We start from the raw sequence: 9,016 nt of genomic DNA, 5'->3' as shown, positions 1-9,016 counted from the left end.
TCTAGTGCCGCACAATTTTCGCCGGTGCACAAACCCACCATATGCCTTCCTCAAAACAGCCACCATACCTACCTGCTATGGCATTTTCATAACCATTCCTTGATATATTGCCATGCAACTCCCACCGTTTCGTCTCATGACTTGTGCCGTCACTCTCATATTGCCATTGCATGATCGTAAGATAGCTAGCGAGATGTTTCAACGTCATACGCCAAGCTAGATCGTTGCACATCCCAGTACACTACCGGAGGCATTTCCTATAGAGTCATCATCGTTCTAAGCTTTGAGCTGTGAGTAAATAAAAGTGTGATGATCATCGTTATTAGAGCATTGTCCCATGTGAGAAAATAAAAAAAGTCCAAAGTTGGCCACATAAAAAAGAGAGGCCAAAGAGCCCAAATAAAAAAAGAGAAAAAGAGAGAAGGGACAATGCTACTACCTTTTCCACACTTGTGCTTCATAATAGCACCATGTTCTTCATGATTGAGAGCCTCCTATTTTGTCACCACCTTATGCTAGTGGGAATCTTTATTATATAACTTGGCTTGTATATTCCAATGATGGGCTTACTCAAATTGCCCTAGGACTTCGTGAGCAAGCAAGTTGGATGCACACCCACTAGTTCTCCTTTTGAGCTTTCACATACTTATAGCTCTAGTGCATCCTTTGTATGGCAAACCCTACTCATTCACATTGATATCTATTAATGGGCATCTCCATAACCCTTTGATACGCCGAGTCAATGTGACCATCTCCTCCTTTTTTGTCTCACAACCACCACCACACTCTATTCCACCTATAGTGCTATATCCATGGATCACGCTCATGTATTGCATGATAGTTGAAGAAGGTTTGAGAAAGTAAGAGTGCGAAAACAATTACTTGGCCAATACCGGGGTTGTGCATGATTTACATTAGTTGTGTGAGGATGATGGAGCATAGCGAGACTATATGATTTTGTAGGGATAACTTTCTTTGGCCTTGTTATTTCGAAAGTTCTTGATTACCTTGCTAGTTTGCTTGAAGTATTATTGTTTTCATGTCAATAGCAAACTATTGTTTTGAATCTTACGGATCTGAACATTCATGTCACAAGAAAGAAGTTACAAAGGACAACTATGCTAGGTAGCATTCCACATCAAAAATTCAGTCTTTATCACTTCCCTACTCGAGGACGAGCAGGAGTTAAGCTTGGGGATGCTTGATACGTCTCCAACATATCTATAATTTTTTATAGTTCCACGCTATTATCTTGTCAAATTTTGGATGTTTTGTATGCCTTTTATATCTTTTTTCGGACTAACTTATTAACTCAGTCCCAAGTGCCAGTTCCTGTTTTTTCCGTGTTTTTGACCCTTTTCAGAGGAGGATTTTAAACGGAGTCGAAACAGAATAAAACTTCCGAAAAGATTTTTTCCGGAACAGAAGACGATCAGGAGACTTGAGAACCAAGGCAGAGGGTCACCATGGACCCCACAAGCCCCCTAGGCGCGGCCAGGGGGGCGCCTCCCAAGCTTGTGGGCTCCTTGGGCCTCCCCTGCCCTAGCTCCTTCGCCTATTAATTCCCTAAAATCCCAGAAAAAATCAGGAGAGCCACGAAAATACTTTTCCACCGCCGCAAGCTTCTGTCTCCGCAAGATCCCAACTAGGGCACGTTCTGGTGCCCTGCTGGAGGGGAGATTCGGATACGGAGGGCTTCTTCATCAACACCATGACCTCTTCGATGATGCGTGCGTAGTTCACCATAGACCTACGGGTCTATAGCTAGTAGCTAGATGGCTTCTTCTCTCTCTTGGATCTTCAATACAAAGTCCTCCATGATCTTCATGGAGATCTATCCGATGTAATCTTCTTTTGCGGTGTGTTTGTCAAGATCCGATGAATTGTGGATTTATGATCAGATTATCTATGAATCTTATTTGAGTTTCTTCCAATCTCTCTTATGCATGATTTCATATCCTTGTAATTCTCTTCGAGTTGTGGGTTTTGTTTGGCCAACTTGATCTATGATTCTTGCAATGGGAGAAGTGCTTGGTTTTGGGTTCATACCGTGCGGTGACCTCACCCAGTGACAGAAGGGGTAGCAAGGCACGCATCGTGTTGTTGCCATCAAGGGTAAAAAGATGGGGTTTTCATCATTGGTTTGAGTTTATCCCTCTACATCATGTCATCTTGCTTAAGCCGTTACTCTGTTCGTCATTAACTCAATACACTAGATGCATGCTGGATAGTGGTCGATGTGTGGAGTAATAATAGTAGATGCAGAAAGTATCGGCCTACTTGTCTCAGACGTGATGCCTATATGTATGATCATTGCCTTAGATATCGTCATGACTTTGCGCGGTTCTATCAATTGCTCGACAGTAATTTGTTCGCCCATCGTAATATTTGCTATTTTGAGAGAAGCCTCTAGTGAACACTATGGCCCCCGGGTTTACTTCACACCATATTTCCAGCCTTACTCTTTTACTTCGTTGCACTTTCCGCCTTCAGATCTCACTTTGCAATCAATCTTGAAGGGATTGACAACCCCTTTATAGCGTTTGGTGCAAGCTCTTTTGTGTTGGCGTAGGTACTCTGGACTTGACGAGATTCTCCTACTGGATTGATACCTTGGTTCTCAAACTGATGGAAATACTTACTGCTCCTGTGCTGCATCACCCTTTCCTCTTCAAGGGAAAAACCAACGCAAGCCAAGTCTCCGTCAACGTGCCAATTTCTGGCGATGTTGTTTGAGAAGTAGCACCCTTCGCCGTCGCCGTTGCCGCCCCCGACCCGAGCCCGTCGCCGTCGCCACCCCCGAGCCCGTCGCCGTCGGCGCCCCCAAGCCCGTCACTTTTGCCGCCCCCACTCCGAGCCCGTCATCGTCGCCGCCCCCGAGCCCGTCGCCGTCGCCGCCCCCGCCCCGAGCCCGTCGGTGTCGGCGCTCTCGAGCCCGTCGCCGTCGCCGCCCCCGCACCTAGCCCATCGTCGTCGCCGCCCCTGAGACCGTCGCTGTCGCCGCCCCCGCCCCGAGCCCGTCGCCGCCCCGAGCCCATCGCCGACCTCGACCCCGACCTCGACCCCGACACCAACCCAAACCTCTGGTGAGACATCCCCATATCTCCATGCCTAGGGTTCTTGCTAGGATATGATTCTTGTATATTTACAAAATATTTTCTCAAGCCCCGAATGTTGTTGCGGAAATATTTGCAATATATATATATTGTGTTTTATTATTGTATATTTGGTGTCATACTTGCATGTTGAGAAAAATAGGTAGTGGGCGCTAGGTAAATTCAAATCAGATGATTATTGTATAAATGATAACTAGAAAATAAAACATTAAACAATAAGAAAATTTTCTCAGAGGAATTTGTCTCGACGTCGACGATGCCTGACCCTCATCCTCCTCGTCGAGTGATCAGCGAGAGCCTGCTTGATCGGCGCCAGCATGTCCGGGACTGGGCTCCGCCGGGCTGGCACTGGGAGGTGCTACCTTTCGGGGGGGCGCACCTTGGTGAGGAATCCAGGTCTCATCATTCACCCAGAGCTTCTTTGGTGGCGGTCGTGTGGGCCATTATCGGTGTCGAGGGAGTTGGCCCCCACGGAGGTGGTACGTCGTCGTGTCAAGGAGGAGGACGAGCACATCGGTCGCTACATGGCTGCGTTGGATGCCAGGTTCTCTAATACCTGGCAGGTTCTCCACGGACATCACCGAGCTATGATCCGGTGATGGTTCCTTATCTTTGGGTTGCCACCGCCTGCACCGTGAGATGTCAACTGGGTTTTTATCAGTGATATTGTATGATAATATTTGAGATGTATTAGTGATAATATCGATTATGTTTTGGTTTGTCGTTGCTCCTTGTATGACTTTCATGATTTGTTAAATGAGTAAGATGATGATGAGTTATATGTCATTTATTTTATGTATGGAACGGGTGACTTTAGGTGTCGTGGGGGTCGCTTGTCCTTCTTTTCCTTGTGTGCTAGATAGAGGAAGAATCCCAACTGTTTTCCTGGGGGTCGCTTCTCCTTCTTTTCCTTGTGCTAGATATTTGTAATGCACTAGGGAAAGAAGGAGCAGCGACCATCACCGACGGTCGAAATATCAGAGGGAGTGTCCACCATATACGTGATATGGGAGTTTAGGAAGGAAAGACTCGACAGACCTAAAGTCAACCCGTTGCATATTGAGTAATAATGATCTGTGTGTTGATCAGTTTTAGGAAGGAAATGTCTGACGGCGAAAGGAAATTCGCTATGTGCAAATACTGCCAAGACGAGCGCGGCCTATGCGACACGCCTCACCTAGTTGATGATAGGCGCTTCAGCATCATGCTGGATGAGGACTTCGAAGTGGATACAGTAAGTCACAATGATAAGTATTTTTTCGTAATTAAGCATGACTTCTTTTGCTTCGACTTATAATTTATATTTTTTTACTATTTTACTAGCGTATTCCCTGCCATGCAAGAATTTATGTCTTGGATAAGATTGGTTTCAGTACTGAAAAAACTATGGAGGTAAAGAGAGTTCACTTGAGGACCGAGCATGGTTATGCTTTTGCCGTAAAGTTGTACAATGCAGACACCTACTCCTATTTTGAATGCACAAATTGGCAAGCACTATGCAAGGCTTATGCTTTTGAGCCTAATATGCTTATCACCTTTGATATTCGTCCGGAAGATGAAATTGAAGGTAATATCGACATCTGGGTCGATGTGCAGACGCCTCCAGTTCTACCATTATGTGAGTTTCTCAACCATATTTATTAAGTAATTTATATTTTTTATTTTAAAATAGTTGACAACTTATTTCCATTGATAACTTATTTTCGTTCTTCAAAAAATGTACGGAAGATGGTAGACAGAACCTATTACTACAATGATGAAGCAGAATTAACTTGTAAGGAAAAATATCATCTTGTCGCATTTATCAATGATCTTAAGAATTACAATACCTATCAGCAAACTCCCACACATTATGCTCAATACGTGCCACTAGTGCACGTGGTGAACTACGGTAACATGCATGGAGATTGCATGGTAAGATTTTCTACTATTATGACATATGTGCATCTTTTGCATAAATTCTTGTAAAACTAAACTACATTGCTAGCTACAAAGTTAATACTATGTTTTTCAACAGAAAATCCCGCAAGATTGTGTGCCTCATCTGATGTTTCCAAGAGGTGGCATTGATGTTATGAGCATACGACCAGTTCAGCCTAGGTATCTGCATCACTCCTATCCATATCGGATTTCTAAAACCGATGAAATGACAATCAAAGATTGGAAAAATGTTTGGTCAAACGTAGAGAGCTACTTGGAAGCAACATTGTGCGTAGGCCAAGATTGGGAGACAAGATGATCTCCATTCTCCATAATGGAGAGTCAGGGCCTATCTTGTTTTATGATATTCTACCTAAGAGAGGGTAGAGTACGTCCTATGAGAGAGGAGTAGGTCCTAGGTACAATGTGTTATTATGTGCTATAATGTGTTATAGTTGATGATGATGAGGAGGAGTTGTGATTATGACTAGTGACCAACTTTTGTTATATATATGATGTTTCATTGACGAAAATGATGATTAAATAGTGTTGGTGGTAATGACTATGATGATTATTAGCTATAGTGATGCAAGAGTTTTTATATTAATATGATGATGATGTTGATCATGATTATCACGATGATTTGTTATTATGATCATGATTGGTTATTATATTATCGGGGGAAGGAAAGCTGATTAGATTCATGTGTGGATGAATCTTCGACGTTGGGTTCATTAGCCCAGATGTTGTAAATGAATGGTAGGTACGCCACAATACCTAAGAGACCGATGATAACTTGCTAAAGTCATTACTTCTACATCACGGAGAAAGAGAGGACACTTCTAAATTAGCTAGCTAACACAATATGAAACTTTTAAATTAACCCTACAAAACCCCCAACACACACCCCCCCCATTCAAAAAAACCCACCTCCTGGTCCCGGTTGGTATTACCAATCGGGACTATAGGCCCTCCTGCCTGGGCTCCCGGTTGGTAAAGGAACAGGGACTAAATGTTTTGGGCTTTAGTCCCGACCATTTAGTCCCAGTTCGAGAATCGAGGCTAATGGGCCTCTAAAAGCGGGACAAATGGGCCATTTTCTACTAGTGTCTAGACCATGACGCCTAACCGTCTGGAGGATGCACAATCCTCAAAGGTAACAAGCGTCGGTTCCACACTTGAACAATCTCTTCAGTGATGCTCAATCACTTTGGGTTTTGGTTTGGGTGTTTGGTGTTTTTCCTCACTAATGTTTTTTTCTCAAAGTCTTCGAGGATTGGCTTGCTCTCAGATGACAAGTGTCGGTTTCTCTCGCGGAGCAACCAACCAGCTAGTGGTTATGGGGGTGGCTATTTATAGTCGGGGAGCAATCCCGACATGAATTGACATTAGTTGCCCAATGATATGACCGTTGGGTGAATAAGGTTGGGGACAGCTGGCGGGCAACACAATAATGGTCAGAACCTTTCAAATGTGAAAGTCCTCATGTTACTCATGTTCCTCGCAGGTAGGTGTTTTGCACTTGCGAAGACCTAACTCCTCAGTTAGAGAAAATTCCTCAGAGACCAGAAGATCCTCGTCTCTATCACTGAAGAATTTGACTAAACTGTTGAAGATTTCCAAAGGCTTCATCCGAAGGGTTTGAATGTGTAGGCTTTGAGATGAGCATCACTTGGAAACTTTTTCTTAGTTTTACCTCGATCCCCTTTAACAGTATGGTGGTCCTACGACACAGAATACATAAAATGAAAGTATGAAAATAGAAGTCTTCACGCTTCAGAGTCTTCACATCGATTTCTTCAAAATAATGAAATCTATTACTTCCTTCGTTTTCAAAATATAAGTGATGTGGTTTTAGTTCAAAACTAATCGAGTTACTTATTTTAGAATGGATGAAGTAACATACTGAGCTCTCTATATTTCAAGTTTTTTTCTTTTTGCTGGAACTCTAGATTTGGAGCCTCCTCATGCATCGAGAGCGGTGTGAGATGCTATGAGCCCCACTTGTAAGGACGTGTGTCATTGGGCCAGATGATTTTTTTGGTTTTGAGAAGGTATTGCCTGAATTTTTATTTTCTTTCTACAAGTCTTTTTCACCGTTTTAATGGTTTTTCTACTAGGCTTTCTTGCTTTTATCATTCTTGTTTGTTTACTCTTATATTCTATTATTTTTCTTTCTTTCTTTCTATGCTTTCCATCAGTTTTTATGGGTTTCCTATTGGTTATTTCTTGCATTTTTTTCCTGTTTCTATTTTATTTTGTTTTCTTCTCTCTTTTATTTTCACATGATAAGTCATGAACATTAAAAAACATGAATATTTTTTGAATTCATGAGTAGTTTTAAAGGCTACCAAATTTTAAAAGCCTATGAACATTTCTAAATTTAAGAATTTTTTAAATATTTTTTGTTTTTCAATATGGAATAAGATCTCCAAGGGGCTCACACAACCACCACTTGCTTACGCCGAGGCCGAAACATGCAAGGACTCTATCACCACGCACGTAACAACATCACTCTCCTCCCATCTTAGAACAAATATTGTCTCCAATAGCCCTAACATGAAATACGAATGAAAAAAGGCACCACCATAATATGATTAAAACGAAACCAACATGAATAAACTAAAGCTAAACAACTGTCCGCAATAACCCGCTGGGGAAAGAAAAGTTAATCCCACGAGTGGAGAAATGGGGCGATAAAGCGCACATTAGCCTTTAGTCATACACAGAAACTCCATTCTTTTGTGGCTATAATATACTCCATCCGTCCGGAAATACTTGTCGAAGAAATCGATGTATCCACACGTATTTTAGTTTTAAATACATCCGTTTTTATTCGTTTCTCCGCAAGTATTTCAGACGGAGGGGGTACATATTTGCTAATTCTCATCAATATGAAAATTAACAAAATTGCATCTAATTTGTAGATTATCTCATCAATCAAACAGGAAAATAAAATGAAGAACCCCACGAATCTTTGCGTCAAATGATGTAGAAGTTAGATATGACTTTGTTAACTCTCATCTGGATGAGAGCTAGTCACACCCATATACTCCCCCTTCCCAAATACAAGTGTTTCTAAAGATTTTACTATAGACTACATACATATGTATATAAACATATTTTGAGTATATATTTATGAACGGAGGGAGTATAATATAACATGGAATACACGCGACATATAAGAAAAATAAAAATAAGAAAGAAAAATCTATGTATAAAAGAACGAGACTATCCAGAACTAGACTTAGAGACATGCTTCCTTCATTCCTAAATATAAGACTTTTTAAAGATTTCACTAATGAATTACATGTATATGTATATAGATATATTTTAAAATATAGATTTATTTTTTCTCTAATCTTGATAAGATCTTAAAAAAAATAATATAAAAACAGATGAAGTATTTTTTATATAAAAGGCACTCTAAGCACCACAGGGCACTCCGTGGTTCGAACCCGGCTGGGCTAGACAGATAGCTCTGTGCTATCCTAGCCAACAAGGTGACACTCCTCAAAAGTCTATGGGGGTGTTTGTTTTCAGGGACTTTTTGATGTAGGGATTAAAAAAAGTCTCAAAAAGTCCCATGTGAAACAAACGGGAGGGACTTTTAGGGACTAAAAGAGGGTATTTGAGACTATTTGGAGAAGTTCCTATGGAAGGGTCTTTTTATGACTTTTTGACACTTTTTTCCAACAATGCCCCTACTTTTAGCATGTCATTTAATAACTACTACTACATTACTAAGGGTAACATGGTTTTTTTGCATGTCATTTAATGACCTCTAGTCCCTATTTAGTCCCTGAAAACAAACGGGTAAGGATTAGAGACTTTTAATTGGAACTAAAAAAAAGTCTCGGGACTTCTGAAACAAACGCCTATGTATCATCTATAGAAAAACCAGGCAGTATGTAAAATAAGTGATATATTCTGTCTACCATCTCGTCTCAAAAGTTTCCACCTGCCTTATCAACCAAATC

This window comes from Hordeum vulgare, chromosome 5H (genome assembly GCF_904849725.1).
Source record: "Hordeum vulgare subsp. vulgare chromosome 5H, MorexV3_pseudomolecules_assembly, whole genome shotgun sequence".
In the NCBI taxonomy this organism is placed as follows: domain Eukaryota; kingdom Viridiplantae; phylum Streptophyta; class Magnoliopsida; order Poales; family Poaceae; genus Hordeum; species Hordeum vulgare.
Note: the sequence above shows the minus strand (reverse complement) of the source record.